This window comes from Mirounga angustirostris, unplaced genomic scaffold (genome assembly GCF_029215605.1).
Source record: "Mirounga angustirostris isolate CCGP_5_RB_7025 unplaced genomic scaffold, mMirAng1.0.hap1 SCAF_9, whole genome shotgun sequence".
Lineage (NCBI taxonomy): Eukaryota > Metazoa > Chordata > Mammalia > Carnivora > Phocidae > Mirounga > Mirounga angustirostris.
This window is the reverse complement of record NW_026991717.1, coordinates 10351932-10371448: the sequence shown is the minus strand read 5'-3', so window position 1 is coordinate 10371448 and position 19517 is coordinate 10351932.

Sequence of the window (19517 nt, the reverse complement as noted above, 5' to 3'; positions counted from 1 at the left end):
CCAAGACACTCACCCTGGTTTGTTTGCCCATCGAAGCCTGGGCTCCTCAAAGTCTACCAGCCTGCTTTTCAAACACCTTAATGATGGTTTAGATTACCAAATGCATGTGATACGCAGCTCTGGCAAACATGCATCACATAAGAGCTCTATCATATTTCATCCCCCACCACAGTTTTTGTGCAGGGAGAAACATCCATTAGGTTGGATTTTCATCGCTGAGACAGCAGATTGGTAGTAACAGCTTCAGTTTTCCTTCCCACCCATTAAGACATAATCAAGGTCAGATCTTTCCCTTTAAACTGAGCTGGGAGATGTATAGACAGGTCAGCGACCCAAGGGGGAAGAAGGCAGAAGTTCATCCATTCTGAAAATCCCTCGGAATTTTCCAGAATCCCTGCCTTTGTGAAGTACTACTTCAAAACCTTCTTGGTCCTGGAATTTAGGAAAACAATCATTTTTTTAAAAAAGAAAAAAAAAAGTCTGAACTGCATTGGGTGCATTCCTGTGTGTGTGTCTACTGGGGTCTGGTCACGCACTGCAAATGCCAGCCCTATCCTGATCTGGAGAGCTCTGCCCATCCAATGGCCGGGATGCTGATGGGGTCAGAGAGCGATGGGGGTCACTCACAGACGAAAGGGACCAAGAGAGGGACCCAGTCCCTACTGAAATCCATGTCATACCTCATCTGTGAGGGCTTCGTTTAAAAAATAATCTCCTGGCACAATTAATTCCTTCCTCCTCATGACTCCCACCACTCGTTCCTCACCCCTGCATGACTGAACTCATCACACTTGATTATTACACGTGTTTCTCCCCGACCAGGTGTGAGCGCCTGGTGAACCTAGACCTTGTTTTCCTCATCTCTGCATTACCCCACCACCACCACCACCAAGGACTAATCCAGCCTCTGACACATACTAGGTGCTGGGTGAGTATTTGCTGACTCAAGAAAGATGCAGAATGAGTCTGTACTGGATCTGCTGCATTGACTGGAGCAAACAGGACAAGCCACCTCTTCTGGAAAGGGCAGGAAGCAGAAACATAGAAGCGGTTCAGTGTAGCAGAACAGCTGCTGAGCTGGCCACAATGCCCACCTCTCCCCCCTACACACACCTCTCGCCCCTCACCTGCCACTCCTAGAACCTCAAAGCCACCCACTTTTACCTCCCAAACAGGCTTTAAGAAAACAAGCAGGGATTCCACCCCACCACCCACCCCCCAGCACCCCACCCCACCCAGCTGCTCTTAGCAGAGCCCAAGACAAGGACGTTAAGTTACCTTGAAACGGAGCTAGGTTGCATCTGCGATTGCTGTTCAAGGGTCGCGTTCCCCCAGTCCTACCAAACCCCAGACAGCAGAGATATCTAACACCCGCCTGCGGAAGAAACGACTGTGCCTCGCTCCTCCCTGGCCAAACGGGTTGGCTCACCCATCCCTGCAGAACAAATCATGTTCTTTTCCTTGCGCTAAAATCCATCTCTAAACAAATCCTCTCTGTGTCCCTAAGAAACGGCTCCCACGCCCGCGGAGGGCGCCCTCCACATACAGAAATACACACTCACGAACCCCAACCCAGAGCCACCAGGTGTAAGCATGTTTTTCATCTGTTCTTTAGGAACAAACCGCCACCAGCAAAACCCATCTCCTAGGAATATCACTGAAACTAAAAGCCGTGGCTAGGACGCTTAGGGAAACGGACTTAAGAAATGTCAGCAGCCTAAGTTGCAGAACTGCACGGCGCTAAACAGTTCAGACCGGGTTTAAAACCAGCCCTTGGGGATGCCACCTTCAAAGAGGCGCGCAGCCGCAGGCGGCCGGCAAGTCCTTGCTTCTCCGCGCCGGCTTTCCAAGACTCTCCCCGGTCTTTGGTGCCATTTACTATAAACAACGTTCAGAGGTAGCAGCGTGTCCGTTTCGGCCCCGCAGGCGAGCGCGGAGTCCGCGGCCGGCCGGCTCTGCACGCTCCGGAGCGAGCCGCCGCGTCGCCTACCTGGGTGGGAAATCCGCGGGCGGGGGCGGCGGGGGGTGCGGTGCGGGTGCGGGTGCGGGTGCGGGCGGAGCAGCGTCCGCCCTGGCGGCCCGGCCCGCAGCTCTGGGGCGATCCCGGAGGAGGCAGGAGTCCGCGGCTGTCACACCTGCATCACTGCAACCACGCCGCCCGCGCAGCGCGCAGCGCGCCCCCGCCACTCCGAGCACCGAGGGCGGGCGGCTCCTGGGTCCTCTGCGCAGCGGGATCAGATCCTAACCCGCTTTCTCCCCCGGCCTAGGCATTAGCGGTATCCGCTGCCGGCAGCTCTGTGCTTCTAAATCCCTTCTGATTCAAGGCGGAGTGCATGCGAAAGGTCCCTGGGCAGGGGACAGGCGGGGCCCCAGGCTGTCTGGATTTGTAGACCGACAGATGTTAAACTTCTTATTCCTCGAGTTTCGAGTTTGGTACCCAAATGATTCTGGTCCTCATCTCGCTTCGCTCTCTCTACCCCGCCTTGGGCGAGGGGGCGCTGTGGACTCCACATCCCCTCTTTACCAACTCCGAACTAGGGCGCATCAGAGGACAGGACTCAAATTCCTGGCAAGGGGAATCCTCTGCTAATTGCATCGCCAAAGTATCTCAGATAATGGATGCAATTAAATCGCTCTGTCCTTGTTACCTCATCAGGGAACTGAGTGAGAAGAACCTATTTGGCGAGTGGGAAGAAGGAGGAAGACACAACGGGGCTTGCTGCATTAAACAAACCCTTCCACCTGTCTCCCTCCTTCCAATACCCCCCCACACACACACCCCGCCCCATCCACCCAGAGAAGAGTTCACCCTGCAGTGACAGGCTCTTTTCAGGAGCAGAGTTCCTTCTAAGAGGAAGGGAGAGGAAACCTAATGACACTGGAAATTCAGAGGTGAAATCAACTATCGCCCCGGGTGCTTGGCCTCCTGTAGGGTCTGGAACTGCTTTCCTTCGCTAGTAGTGCTGAAATGCTCACAAGTCCTGAAAGACTTCCTCTTCCCCACCCAGCACAAGCCACCGTCCCGAGGTCTTCGGTCCCCGCCCCGTCACTGTCTCTACATAAGTGCGTGGCTGGCCAGCTCCTATGTCCCCGCCCTACTCCAGGCCCCCCATCGTCTCTCACCGGGACCATCCCAGGAGCTCCCACCGCTCAGCCTCCTGGACTTCATTCTTAAGATGTAAAAGTGATCTTGACTCTTTCCTACTTACAACCATGCATTGGCTTCCCAGTGGCCTTAAAAAGCTGCAACTCTTCTAACATATCTCATTTAGTCGCCAAAGGACAGGCCTCTCACTGCCCAGCCGCCCTGCCTTCCCACCACCCACCCCCCTTCCTTTCCCCTGTACTCGACAATACCAAATTGTCAGCTGCTTGCACGTGTCTCACTCTCCCCTCCAGGACTTTACACATAGCGTTCCGGCTTGGCTGGAATGTTCTCTTCCTTTCGCTCTCCTTTCCCTAATGCCTAATGGTTCTCAGCTGAGCCATCTGTTCCTTGAGCAATTCTCCCCTCATCCCTAGAATAACTCAGTTCTCCCTGATCTGTGCCTAGAGCCACCACCAAGTCCTCAGCACCCAACACATGTTACTAAAGTTAGATGCCTAAGGTCTGTCCTCCTCACTAGAATGTAAGCTATGGGAAATCATGGTCTCTTGTTGGCTGCTACTGCAAAGGACACAGGCATATAGCATCTGCTCAATATGGATTAGTACAGCCCCCAACCAGATGAAGATATAGAACAGTCCTGGCATCCAGAGGTTTCTTTGTGTGCAGTCCCAAGCAATAGCCGCTCATCCCCCAGATGTAACTGCTATTCTCACCTCTTTCAACATCAGTTAGTATTGTCTGTGCTTGAACTACATAGGAATAGAATCATTCAGTGGGTATTTTGGGGTATGCCTTCTTTTACTCAAAATAATATCTGAGATTCATCCATATTGTTATACATATTCGTAGGACAATCTTTTTTCTTACTGTATAATACTGCGATGTCTGAATATAACACAAGTTATTTATTCCTTCTCCTGAGGGTGAACATTTGAGTTGCTTCCAGTTTGGGGCTATTATGAATACAGTTGGTGTCAAGTAAAGTGTATGATAGACATATGCACTTTTCTCTTGGGTATGTAACCAGGAGTAGGATTGCTAGGTCATAGGGTAAGTACATGCTTTGCTTTAGTAGATATTAACTCACAGCTTTCCAAAGTGGTTTTGCAACTACAGACCCACCTGTAGTATGAGAATTCCAGATATTCTACTTCTTTGCCATAACTTGGCATTGTGTTTTTAATTTTAGCCATTCTCATGGGTGTGTAGTGATATTTCAGTGTGGTTTTAATTTGCATTTCCTTGTTGACTAATGATGTTGACCTCCTCAAATGGCTGAATATCCTTTTGTGAAGTGCCATTTCAAGTCCTTTCCTTGTCTTTTTCTTACTGATCTGTAAGGCATTCTATTTTTTTAATATGAGTTTTTGATTGGATAGATGTAGTTTGAATATCTTCTCCCGGTTTGGGGCTTATGTTTTTATTCTCGTAATTTTGATGAAATACAATTTATCAGTTTTTTTCTTCTAGGATTAAAATATTAATCATATAATTTGGGGGATCCTATTTAAGAAATCCAATCTACATCAAGGTCAGGCATCTATTATCCTCATGTTTTCTTCTGGAATGCCTTTCTGTTTTACCCTTCATATTTTGGTCTATCCTCTATTCATGTATGGGATGTAGTAGGTCCAAGTTTATTTTTTCTCCATAGATATCCAGATGTTCCAGAAACATTATGGAAAAGACCACTTTTACCCATTGGCTCACAATAGCACCTGTGTTGTAAATCAAAGGACCACCTAGAGTGGATCTATTTCTAAACTCCCCATTCTATTCCATTGGTCTATGTGCATATCCTTGTACCAACACAACACTGTCTTAACTAGTTTACCTTTATTATAAGTCTGGAAATCTGATAATGTTTGCTCACCAACTTTTTTGTTCTTCATCCAAATTGTCTTGGCCCCTTTAGGTCTCCAGCTTTTCCACGTGCATTTTTTTAAAATTTATTTTATTATGTTAGTCACCATACATTACATCATTAGTTTTTGATGTAGTGTTCCATGATTCATTGTCTGCATAAAACACCCAGTGCTCCATTCAATACGTGCCCTCCTTAATACCCATCACTGGGCTAACCTATCCCCCCACCCCCCTTTCCTCTAAAACCCTCAGTTTGTTTCTCAGAGTCCACAGTCTCTCATGGCTTGTCTCCACCTCCGATTGCCCCCCCTTCATTTTTCCCTTCCTACTATTTTTTAACATATAATGTATTGTTTCAGAGGTTCCACATGCATTTTAGAATCAAATTATTGATTTACCCATATACACACGTGCACACAGACACACACCCTGATGGGATTTTGATTAGAATTGCCCTAAATCTATAGATGAATTTGGTGAGAATTGACACCTTAACAATACTTTCTTCTACTCCTTTTACATTGTATATCTCTCCATTTATTCAGATCTTCCTTTCTCTCAGTATTACTTTATAGATTACAGTGAAGCGATCTAGCACATATTTTGTTAGTATTATGTTTAAGTATTTTTACACTCTTGATTCTATTGTAACTGGTACTTTAACTTCATTTACCCATTATTTGTTGCTAGTATACCAAAATAAAAATTGTTATGTTGGCTTTATATCCAGTATCAAAGTACATTGATTTTAATGTATTTATTAAATATTAAATATATTGTCCTCATATCTTATATCTTTGTATCATTGCTAAATTCATTTATTAATATTAACAGTTTGTATGTTATTTCAGATTTTGAAGGTATATAATATATATGAATAAGACAAATTTTACTTTTTGTTTCCAACATTCTATTTCTTATTTAAACTTTTTCTTGCCTTATTGCTCCTGTGAAGACCTCTCATACAATGTTGAATTAAAATGGTAATACTGGACATCCTTGTCTTATTCTTAAATTCAGGGGAAAAAGTCTTCATATTGTTATGTATGATGTTAATTATAAAAGTGGTGATAATGAAAAGCAATATCCTACTCCTGATTTCATAAGGAAAGCATTCTTACCATTAAGTATGATATTAGCCATGGGTGCTTATTTTTTTAACCTTTATCATATTAAAGAACTTCCTTTCTTCTTTTAGTTTGCTGAAAAGTACATAATAAATAATTTGTCAAATTTTTTCCATCTATTGAGATAACCATATAGTTTTACTCTTTTATGCAATTAATAATGACAATTACATTGATTAACTTTTGTTGTTGTTTTTTAAGTAATCTTTATGCCCAACATGGGGCTCAAACTCACAACCTTCAGATCATGTCACGTGCTCTATCCACTGAGCTAGCCAGGTGTGCCTACACTGATTGACTTTTGAATGCTAAACCAATCTCATATTCCCCAAACAAACCCCAATTGGCAATGATATAGTATCTTTTCTATATATTATTTATTTGATTTGATAATATTTTGTTTAATATTTTTATATTAAAAATATTCATGTTTGGGGCACCTGGATGGCACAGTTGGTTGAGAGTCTGACTTTTGGTTTGGGTTCAGGCCGTGATCTCTGGATCATGAGATCAAGCCCCATGCCCCATGCTAGGTATGGAATATGCTTGAGATTCTCTCTCCCTCTCCCTCTGCCCCTCCCGCTCATGCTCTCTCTCTCAAATAAATAAATAAATCTTTTAAAAATATACTCTGTGTTTATGAGAGATGTCAACTTATAATTTTGCTTTCTTGTAATGTCTCTATCAACTTTCTATATCAAAGTTGTGCTGGCCTCATAAAATGAGCTGAAAAGTTTTCCTCACTTCTATTTTCTGGAATAATTTGTATGCATTGGTATTCTTTCTTTCTTAAAAGTTTGAAAAAGTTCACCAGTGAAATTATTAAAGTTTTCATTATGAGAAGATTTCTATTATAAATTCAATTATTTTATTAGCTATAGAACTATTCATATTTTCTCTCTCTTTTTATATCAGCTTTGCCAAACTATTTCTTTTCAAGGACTTCATCCATTTCATTTAAGTTTTCAAATTTATTAGCTGTGATGATGACTCATTTTTCATTTCTGATTTTGGTAATTTTATTATTATTATTCCTTGCCTGCGATTTATCAATTTTATTATCTTACCAATTAAAAACAAATTTTGTAAATTTTATTCTGTTGCATTTTATTTCATTAAATTCTGATTTTTTTCATTTCCTTCTTCCTTCTTCCATTTGATTTAATTTTCTGACTTTTTCTTCTTCAAATTGAAACTTAGATTATTAATTTTAATACCCTTTAAAACTATAAATTTCCCTCTAAACACTGCTTTGGTTAAGTTTTGATATGTTTCATATACATTTTTGTTCAAACTATTATCTAATGATTATTGTGATTGCTTTGACCCATGGAATTATTAGAGGTATGTGGCATAATTTCCAAGCATTTAGGGGTTTCTGTTTTCTATTTGTCCCATCTTTCATTGTTTCTTTATCTTTTTTCTACCTTCTTTCTCAATGATCAAGGTTTTTAATTAAATCAGTACATATACTCAATTTGCTTTTCTGTTCCCCTTATAGTATTTTTACTTTACTTAGGTACTCTAGAGATTTTATAGTGCAACTCTAACTAATTGCACTTTACCTTTTCATTTATCACTTCCCAAACAATGCAAAAATCTTACAAAAGTTTAACTCCATTTCATTCTTCCTGATCTTTGTGCTGTTTTCAAATTTTTATTATTATTATTTTTAAAGACAGCACACAAATGATGGGGAGGGGCAGAAGAAGAGGGAGAAAGAGAATCTCAAGCAGGCTTCATGGTCAGCACAGAGCCTGACACCACAGGGCTCAATCCCAAGACCCTGAGATCATGACCTGAGCTGAAATCAAGAGTCACTCAACTGATTAAGCCACCCAGGTACCCCTGTTTTCATATTTTTTCTTTTACAATGACTGAATTTTAAGTGTAAGGATTAGTAAACAGACTTAAATCCTTTTAAGTAGTTAGACCAGCTGCTTTGTCCAAGCAAATTTTCTGAGCTATTCATCTCCCATGCAGAAACAGAAAATTGATCCAATAGTCTCTCTCTCCTTATACATTTCAAATAAATCCTTTCAGACTACTGAATTTCATTTTATCACCTGACCTTTAGATATCAGCCTGACACCACATTTTAAAACTTGCTATAAAATAAGGTTGACTAGCCTTTTTTAAAAAAAGATTTTATTTGAGAGAGAGAAAGCAAGAGACAGAGCATGAGCAGAGGAGGAGGAGTAGAGGGAGAGGGAAAAGGAAACCCCTCACTGAGTAGGGAGCCTGATGCGGAGCTCAATCCCAGGACCCTGCGATCATGAACTGAGCCAAAGGCAGATGCACCCCAAGGTTGACTAGCCTTAGCATAACATTTCTATCATGGGGTGACTGCTGTGGACTGAAGAGAGTTCTTACAAACATAAAGCTGTCCCAAGCATTGGTCAAGCTATAGAGTTTTGATAGGGCAACTTTTTATGTAGCAAAGTACTATATATTTTATAGATTATACTGTATATGTAGTATATTCAGCTGGCCCTCAAACAATATGGGAGTTAAGGCCATTGACCCCTACACAGTCGAAAATCCATATATCACTTTTGACTCCCCCAAAACTTAACTAGCAATAACCTAATGTTGACAAGAAGCCTTACCAATAACATAAACAGTTGACTGATACATATTTTGTATGTTCTACATATTATATACTGTATTCCTACAATAACATAAGCTAGAGGGGAAAATCATAAGGAAGAGAAAATACATTTACAATACTGTTTTGTATTGTACATGTAATGTACAATACTGTTTTGTATTTATCAAAAAAAAAAAAACCTGCTTATAAGTGGACCCATACAGTTCAAACCTGTGCTGTTCAAAACCAACTGTATATGAAAACCCACAAGATATTGTTATTATTGTTCTTTTAAAACATCAATATTTTTATATGTCTATAACCACATATTTTCTAGTTTGGTTTTCATGACTTCCTGGAATTCTGTGCATCTACTGAAGATCCTTTTACTTCAGTCTGAGCTACTCATTTTAGTATTTCTTGTAGTGAAGTTCTGCTAGAGACTAACAATCCTCTCAGCTTTTCTTGACATAAAATGTCTTTATTTCACCTTTATTTTTAAAGGTTATTTCTCACTATGCATTGAATTTGAAGATGAAATTCTCTTTTTCTTTAATGATTTAAGATGTCATTCATTGTCTTCCTGCTTCATACTTTCAGTTGAAAAGTCTGCTGTTAGTCTTGTTATCCGTCTTCAAAAGTAGTTTCTTTTCACTGCCTTTAATATTTTCTCTTTATATTTTCTTCCAGAAGTTTAATTATGATGACCCCATGTATTTTTTTTCTTTATATTTATCCTGATTGTGGTTCTCTGAGCATCTTGAATTTGTGGGTTAATGTCTTTTATCAGTTTTAGAAAATTCTCAACTTCTATTTTTCAAATGTTGTTTCTGACCTATTATCTTTTTCCTATGCTCTTAGATCAAGAGAGCACATATGGGCCCACCTGGGTGGCTCAGTCAGTTAGGCGGCCGACTCTTGATTTCGGCTCAGGTCATGATCTCCGGGTCGTGGGACCAGGCCCTGTGTCAGGCTCCACACTCAGCATGGAGTCTGCTTGGGATCTCTCTCTACCTCTTCCTCTGACCCTCCCCCCACTCCTACTCTCTCTAGATAAATAGATAATTTTAAAAAAAAAAACTATAGGAGCACCTGGGTGGCTCAGTCAGTTGAGTGTCTGACTCTTGGTTTTTTGCTCAGGTCATGATCTCAGGGCCATGGGATCAAGCCCCAGTTTGGGTTCTGCACTCAGCTCAGAGTCTGCTTAAGATTCTCTCTCACTCCCTCTCCTTCTGTCCCTCCCCTTGCTCTCTCTCTTTTAAATAAATAAATAAATAAATAAATAAATAAATAAATAAATAAATAAATAAATCTTTTTAAAAATCACTTAAAAAAGAAAAAAAAGAGCATATATGTTATACATCATTAAACCATTTAGATATTGTCCTACATTTCTATTACATTATATTTTTTCTATTCCTTTTTTACCCTCTTTGTGCTTTAGCTTGACTATTTTCCATTAAATTTTCTTTGAGTTCATTTAATTTGTTTTCTGCTGTGGCCAATTTGCTGTTAAACCCATCCAATGAGTTTTTAAGTCTAAACATTACATTTTTTAAATGTCCACTTGATTACTTTGCATAGGCTTTTTTGAAGTTTTCTTTTTGTCCATTTTGTTCATATTTTCCTCTATTTTATTTAATATATTTATAATAAAATCTACTAACTTCAACATTTGGATGATTTAGTCTACTTGTCTTTTCTATTGATTACTAGTAAAAATTTTCTTGCCTCTTTGCATGTATCTTTATTTTTTTTATTGTATGTGAAGAAACCACTGAAAACTGAACCTTTTATTTTGCTCCAGAAATGGTTCATCTTGCCCCCTGTTAGGTAGATAGGATGAGGTGTTGATCACCTTGATCCATTCAGGAATTAAGTTTCCAAGGAGTTAGGGAGTAGCTTTACTTAGATTAGTTTCACTCCTGTTTTTATATGTCTCAAAGATGAGATCTGTCATACATTTGTTGTAGGACATCGACTCCAGGGGAAATTTTTCTCATAAGCACTGTGAGATGCAAAAGCATTTCATCTGCCTCTCCAGTCCAGCACCTAGCTTCATAAATCCCCCCACTCAGCATTCAACAAATATCCTATCAGGTAAACTGTCCGACATTTGGGGGGTTCTCTAAATTTCAAACCAGCATATCAAGCCATATGGAAGTCTAAATCTCTGCTGGTTTCTCCTCCCCTAGTATAGTCCCTCTGCCTGTTCCTCAACCCATGATCAGACTCAGCAAATATGTATAAGGAAAAAAAAAGTAAAATCAGCTCCCCTACAAAGAGCACTTCTAGCTTTGGAAGTTCACTTAGTCCTTTTTATTTCCACTCCCCTCAGATATCTTTTAAAATATGATTTCTAAATTTTTTCTAGTTGATGCACAAGATTAATGGCTTACCATTACTTATTAAATCTTACTGAGGGATGCCTAGGTACTTCAGTTGGTTAAGCATCTTCCTTCAGCTCAGGTCATGATTTTGGGGTCCTGGTATCAAGTCCCACCTCAGGCTTCCTGCTCAGTGGGGAGTCCACTTCTTTTTCCCCCTCTGGCCCTCCCCTCCCCTGCTTGTGCTTGCTCTTTCTCTCTCTCTCAAATAAATAAATATTTTTTTAAATCTTATGGAAAGTAGAAATTGATTTGCTAACTCTTTAACCCTCCCAATATTTTTATGAGGTAGGTACCATTTTCAGACAAGTTGTGTAACTTGCCAAAGCTCACATAATAGCAAATAATGAAACCAGGAGATGGACCTAAGCTATCTCATTCCAAAACCAGGGCTGATACTAGCCATGATGGTACATTGCCTCCAATGAATGGGATTATCCTTTTCTAATAGGTAAAGAAATGCTAATTCTAATTTCTAACTGAAAATCTGAAAAGAAGATCTTTTTTAAGGCTTCTTTTCAGATTTGTTTTGAGTCAGATATGTAAATAAATCACTTTAAATTCAAGGCACCTCTCTTACCAAAAATTTTCTGTAGAAACTAAATTACCTTTTTCTATTCCTCAAGCCCTAAGAGATAAATTTCACTTAATCAAAAGCCCTTTTCGCCCATTTTCTTCAGGAAACATAAGGGACAGCTGTCAAATTTTCCACGTCCTCTTCCCACAGAATACTATTGTGAATTGTGACAATTCCCTTCAATAATAAAAATGCATTGTAGAGAACACCTTCGTTTTATGTTTTTCATTTTTGGAATGTGAATGCAGTGACCTCCTAAACTGTTTGATTAAAACAGCAAAGACTAAGATAATTAGAATAAAAATGGGAAAATCCACCATCAATTTATATTTTGAAAAGAACCAAAGAATACCAGATGAGAGCCTAGAGGCCATTAGGCAGCTATTGGTTCATGGGTACAAAGGATAAGTCACAACATATGTTACAACATGGAAACCAGCACATTCTGAAAGCACCAGTGTTCACTCTTTGTGGGCCTTTGCCTAAGAATAATGTGATAGTGATAAAGTCCTTCTAGCTACAGTTGTTTTTTTTTTTAAGATTTTATTTATTTGCAGGAGAGAGAATGAGAGACAGAGAGCATGAGAGAAAGGAGGGTCAGAGGGAGAAGCAGACTCCTTGCTGAGCAGGGAGCCTGATGTGGGACTCGATCCTGGGACTCCAGGATCATGACCTGAGCCGAAGGCAGTCACTTAACCAACTGAGCCACCCAGGCACCCCACTAGCTACAGTTTTAACCAGAGAAAGGTTTAAGATGCAAAGAATCAGAATCTCTTCCACTCCCTGTCCTGGCAGCGAGGAACTTCAGGTTTGACCATAGTAAAATCCAGGACATGAACTTACCAAGAAAATTTCATTTGGGTTGTTGGTTTTTAAAAAGGAAGATGCCACATGACAGTGCAGAAAAAACAAACAATTCTATAAGGAAAGCAATGGTCTCTTGAAAACAGAATTATAAACCCAAATCTTAAAGAGGAAAGAAAGAAATCCACATAACCTCATGACAGGATTTTAAATATTCCCATTACCCTTTGCTGCCTGCCAATCAACCAAAGAAGGCCACGATTTCCATACATTGGAGATGTCTGGTAGATGTGTTGGTTCATTTCCTGGATTTTATCACTCTATAAATTTTGATGGTTCAATTATGCTACCATCAAATGATGTTAAAATGCCACTCTCCCTATATTTAAAAAAAGGTTTTAACCCTACCTATCACTATAACCGTCAACTTTACAGATGCCTTTACCATGTGCCTACCACTTGAAAGGCATTATATGCATATTTTTGCTAATCTTCCTAAAAACACTGCAAGTTATGCACATTTTATTTTACAGATAAGAAAACAAACTTAGAATGGTCAGGTGATTTGTCTAAAGCCACACAAACAGTAAGTGGTGGGATTAGAGTCAAATCATGATATAGTTCCAAGCCTGGGCTCTTTGCACAAAATTACCCTTCTTCCACTAAAAGTCTTGACTCATCCTCACTTTGGTTCCATCCTAGCTGTCCTGTTTTATCCCTCCTCTCGTCCCTTCCCACCACTTCCATTTTACCCAAATGTATCCATTCCCTCAAATATTTTGTATTTATTTTCTCTTCTATATCTTTACACACATAATTCCTCATTCTATTTCCAGTCTTTAACTCTATAAAAAGCCAATTTATCTTTTAAGTTCCTGCTGAGATTCTACCTCCTCCAATAAACCTGACCAAACCACCCTATTACCTCTCTCAGCTCTCCACAGCAATCTCTCCCTTCCAGATATTTCTATAATATGTATTCTTTTTTTTTAAGTCTCTTTTTTTTTAATCTTATTTATTTATTTGAGAGAGAGAGAGCACAGGTTGGGGAGAGAGAGAGGCAGAGGGAGAAGCAGACTCCCCACTGAGCAGGGAGTCTGATGCGTGGCTTGATCCCAGGACCCTAAGATTATGACCTGAGCCAAAGGCAGACACTTAACCGACTAAGCCACCAGGCGCCCCTATAACATGTATTCTGTACTATCTGTTCATTCAACAGAAATGTATTCACTTCAAACAATGGAGACACAGAGATGACAGGAAGTGAAATCCTATAACAGATACATAAGGATGAAATATGTTTTAAAATATATTAGGGATGTCTGGATGGCTCAGTTGATTAAAGGGTCAGGCTCTTGACTTTGGCTCCGGTCATGATCTCATGGGTCCTGGGATTGACCCCTGTATTGGGCCCTCTGCTCATTGGGGAATCTGCTTGGAGTTTCTCTTCTCTCCCTCTCTCTCTGCCTCTCCCCCAGCTCACTCACTCTATAAATAAATAAATAAATAAATAAATAAATAAATAAATAAATAAATAAATATTTTTAAAAAAATAAAATATATTAATATGTATACCTATATGTACAACCATATTAATAATAGCTAACATTACTGAATACTAACTATTTACCAGGCACCATTCTAGGCCACTTATGTGTTCTAACTTATTTAATCTTTATAGCAACTCTGTGAGGTAAGTACCTTTTTACTTGTGAGAATACAGAGAGTTTAAAAAAGTTTCCCAAGGTCAAGCAACCAGGAAGTTGGGTGAACTGGCTTCAAAGCCTGTGCTTTCAAGACCGCTACCATATTTATGTCCAGATATACGGCAGAAGAGACAAGCCTGCCCCACACAAGACTTCACAAAAGAGGTGATGCTCTAACAGTGTCTTGAAGAAGGTCGAGGTCATCATGGGGACCAGGAGAAGAAGGGCTAGTGGACACTGTAGTTGGTTCCTTAGCATCCAATCTGGTCTCCCTAAGCAACTGTGAAGTTTAGAAAAGTTCGGAGAAGATGTGAACCCCATGAGGGTCCCATGACTGACCTAAGTTCACCAGGCCAATAATTCCAGTAGGTTATTCCAGTGCTGTGGTCCATGATTCACTCAGAAACTCAAGCCTAATAGCATTTCTTTGTAACAGAAATTGGTTCAAGTCAGTCCACGAGATCACACTAAAGAGAAATCTACTCTTTCTCTTTCCTGGACCTGAAAGAGGAAACAAATCGCCCTGCTTCCTACTGGCGGCCATTTTACAACCATGGAGAGGAAGAGCATTAACCCCATGGCTAGGTCTTAACCTAAGTTACCTACTCCTAAGCCAGGGTTTTACCTGTTCTTCATCCAATTCTCCATCATAGAAAGTCTTAGTTGTAATGGTACCACAGGCCAAGGCTTCACACCACCCTACTTTCCACCAACAACAGGGTCCTTACCACTATCAGGCCAGTGAGGGATCCAGTCACAGAACCCATCCTGAGTGACGAGTTTCCTGGGTCCTTTCAGGTAAGAGCTGTCTTAACTTAATTTTCTCCTGAAAGCAGAGCCTGAGGAAGGGATTTGCATACAGGTAGTTTATTTAAGATGACCCCAGGGAACAAGACTGAGAAGATTCTGAAGAACAAAACAAGGAGAAAAGGAGAGTAAATACAAGGGCACATTAGCAAACTAGTCACTACTGCTGACAACCAAACACTGCTCCTGCTGGGAAACTCTGAAGAATTATACAGACTATAACTCAGAAATGTCACCATTGGACATTTGGGAGAGCAAATAATTTTTCTGCCAGTTTTCATCTCCCATTGGTCAAATGTTGCCCATGGAATGTTAACTTCTTCATACTTACAGGTTTGATTATGCACAAGTGTCCCGCTGGCCCCCCACTTGGTTCCCACAAGAGTCCCAAAGGCTGATATCAGGAAATCCCTGGGTCAGAGAGTGAAAAACACCCTATGCAGCTGAAGCCAGGTGCTGACACCACTGTTCAGAGTTTATTCCTGCACCAATGGCTGGATGGAAGATGGAATGAGGATACGAGGTGTCCACACAGCAGTACCAGATGTCAGAGGGAGAAATCGAAAGCACCTGCAAGCTCAAGGTCATTGTCCAGCTGCTAAAATTTGGCTATCTCTGTAGCTCCAGTTATGTGAGCACATTAACTTCCTTACTGTTGAAGCTACTTCTTTCCTTTTAATCCCCCCTTTATTAAAAGGAGACTACTGGGAGGGGGATATATAGATATAGATATATTTGTGAATTTTGGCATGGCAAGGAGCAGGAAGGCAGCCAGAAATACAGAATTTGTTTTCCTTGAGACAGAAGATTTGTTTTCCTCATTGGTTTTGAAGCCTTAATGGTACTGTATTGTCCATGTTGAAAATCTGTTTATATTTGCTTCTATAAACTAAAGCATGCTGTCTTTTCTGTAATCTGAAGCTGAAATCATGCCAACTCTTGCAGAAGGCATTCTATACAGAAGAAATAGCACAGACAAAAGAAGCAAAAAAAAATTATTAATCAGCTCAGTTTTTCATTCCACAAATTTGGGGTGCCCCTCGTATACCAGCCATTGTTGTGGTCACTGAGGATACAACAGGGAAACACACAGACAAAATTCCCCACTATGGAGGAGCTTAGGGTCTAGTAAGAGAAACAGACAATAAACAAATAAATACTCAGGAGGGGGGAAAGGTAAGACTGACATAATTTTAAAGGATCATCTGGCTTCTGTATTAGGAACCAACAGTAAGGGACAGGAGCAGAAGCATGGAAACCAGTTTAGATGCTAATACAGTAATTTGGGGCTAGAAATGACAGTGGCTTGGACAAAAGTGATGAGAGGTGCTCATTCCCATCCCTTTGGCATGCCAATCAAATCTTCGAGGAGGCAAATGGCTGAGGAGGAAAAAAGAACTCCAGAAGGAAAGAGAGAAGAGAATAAATTAGAAGAGACCACTGGATAGGACATTTGACTGCAAGTGTGGGGTGGGGCAAGTATGTGAAAGAGGCAGAGATTGAAAGAAATGTGGGTTATGAATTGAATCCACTTTAATGTTTTTTTTTTAAGATTTATTTATTTATTTGAGAGAGAGAGAGAGAGAGCATGCAGGAGTGGGAGGAGGGGCAAAGGGAAAAAATCCTCAAGCAGACTCCCCACTGAGCACAATGCCCAAAACAGGGCTGGATCTCACGACTCATGAGATCACAACCTGAGCCAAAACCAAGAGTTGGATGTTTAACAGGCTGAGCCACCCAGGTGCTCCAAGAATCCACTTTAATGTTAATCAATAACCATATGATTGATAATATTGGAATTGCTTTTAATTGCTTCCAGTCACTGGGTTATATTTCTTTAAATATAACACCTTGCCAAAGCTAGACCATGTGGGACCCAATATATATCGGGTTGTACAGGCTTACATTGAATGATATTTGTCCCGTTTAACACATTCTGAAAGTGATTTTCAAATAGTTTTACTCCTTAATTTATTAAATCTTTCCCTCTGGAATACATTAAATACCAACTCTTGCAAAGAAAATGAGAGAGAAGGCAGTTTAGATGTGAATCAAACTAGAATCATGATCAAAGAGAATCTCAGTAGATAGAATGTAGTTCAGAAATTAAGTTAACTAAGTCTGGACTTCTTACATTAATCATTTCATAAGTCATATTTCCAAATATTTACACTTTATTAAACAAGCCCATTTTCTTTCCCTGGGAGAAGATCCTTGATTCTTAAGGAGCCCCATGGTTTAGTAAAAACAAGTATGTGAAGTAAAGCATGAATGACATGTTACCATGAAGCCAAATCTTTGTGATTTGGTCTCCTTTCCAGACTCAATGGAACAGTAAAGTAGAGGAGTAGCTGGATGACCAGTTGGGTGGGGAGTAGCTGGATGACCAGTTGGGCAGGGAGTACTGTCTGATCTCCTTATTAAAAAAAAAAAAAAAACTGGGGACAACAAATTCTTCCTTTAAAATGCAAGTATACTCTTAGAGTGTATGCTCCATAACATCTCTGTGCAATTATAGCAATGACCTAGTTATTGAAGATGGTGGGCAATGGGGTACTGACAAAGAATATCAGGGGAAATCCTAAAAACGAAGGAAATCAGGGAACTGAAGTTCTGGCCCATCTCTGCTACTATCTAGCTCTATGGCTTAATGAAAGTTAGATTGCTTCAACAGACATTGGGAAAACTGGATATCCACATGAAAAAGAATGAAGTTCAACTCTTCCCTTACACTACATTAAAAAATTAATTCAAAATGGACAAATGACCTAAATATTAGAGCTGAAATATAAAACTCTTAGAAGAAAACATAGGAGGAAATCTCCTTGACATTGGATTTGGCATTGTTTTCTTATATATGACACCAAAAAGACAGGCAACAAAAGCAAAAATAGATAAACTGGACTCCATTACAAGCTTTGGTGCATCAAAGGAAACAATCAACAGAGTGAAAAGGCAACCCACAGAATGGGAGAAAATATTTGCAAGTCATATATTATAAGGGGTTAATATCAAGAATATATATATAGAACTCCCACAACTCAACAACAAAAAACAAACAACCTAATTTTAAAATGAACAAAGAACTTAGGGCCCCTGGGTTGCTCAATGGTTAAGCCTCTAATTCTTGGTTTTGGCTCACGTCATGATCTCATGAGTCATGAGATCAAGCCCCACATGGGGCTCCTTGCTCAATGTGGAATCTGCTTGAGATTCTCTCCTTCTGCCCCTTCCCCACTTCACACTGTCTCTCGCTTTCTCAAAAAAATAATAAAAGTCTTTTAAAAAATAAAAATGGACAAAGAATTTGAATAGATACTTCCCCAAAGAAAATATATAAATGCCAGTAAGCACATAAAAAGATGCTCAACATCACTCATCACTAGAGAAATGCAAATCAAAACCACAATGAGATACCACCTCACATCCATTAGGATGGCTATTACAGGAAGGAAGGAAGGAAAAAAGGAAGGAAAAGAGCAAGTTTTGACAATAATGTGGAGAAATAGGATCCCTTGTACACTGTTGGTGGGAATGTAAAATGGCACTGCTATAGAAAACAGTATGGTTGTTCCTCAAAAAATAAAAAATAGAATTAAGATTTAATCCAGCAATTTGACTTATGAGCATATATCCAACAAGAAATGGAAGGAGGGACTTGAAGATGAATTTTTAGACCCAAGACTATAACAGCATTGTTTATAATAGCCAAGGGGTGAAAGCAGCCCAAGTGTCCATCAACAGATGAGTGGATAGACAAAAGGCAGTATATTCATACAATGGAATATCATTCAGCCTTAAAAAAGAAGGAAATTCTGGGGCACCGCAGTGGCTTAGTCAGTTAAGCATCTGCCTTCAGCCCAGATCATGATCCCAGGGTCCTAGGATGGAGCCCTGTGTTGGGCTCCCTGCTGAGCTGGAGTCTGCTTGTCCCTCTCCCTCTGCCCCACCCCCCCACCTGTCTGCTCGCTCTCTCTCTAATAAATAAATAAAATCTTAAAAAAGAAAAGAAGGAAATTCTGACTCATGGAAGAACCTGTGGACATTACATTAAGTGAAATAAGCCAGTCCCAAAAGGACAAATACTGTATGATTCCACTTCTAGGGGTTACCTAAAGTAGTTAAATTTGTAGAGATAGAGACAGGATGGCAGTTGCCAGGGGCTAGGGGAGGGGAATGGGGGTTGTTGCTTAATGAGTAGAATTTCAGTTTTGCAAGATAAAGAAAGCTCTGGAGATGGAGGGTGACGATGGTTGCACAACAATATAAATATACTTAATGGCACTGAACTGTACACTTAAAAATAGTTAAAATGGCCAATTTTGTTACATATATTTTACCACAACTAAAAAAAATTTCTAAGATGGAGATGTCTGGGTGGCACAGTCAGTTAAGTGTCCAACTCCTGATTTCAGCTAAGGTTGTGATCTGAGTCATGAGCTCCAGCCCAGCATCCGCTACCTTACTCAGTGGGATGTCAGCTTGGGAATTCTCTCTCTCTCTGTCCCTCACTTCCATGTGTTCTCTCTCTCTCAAATAAATAA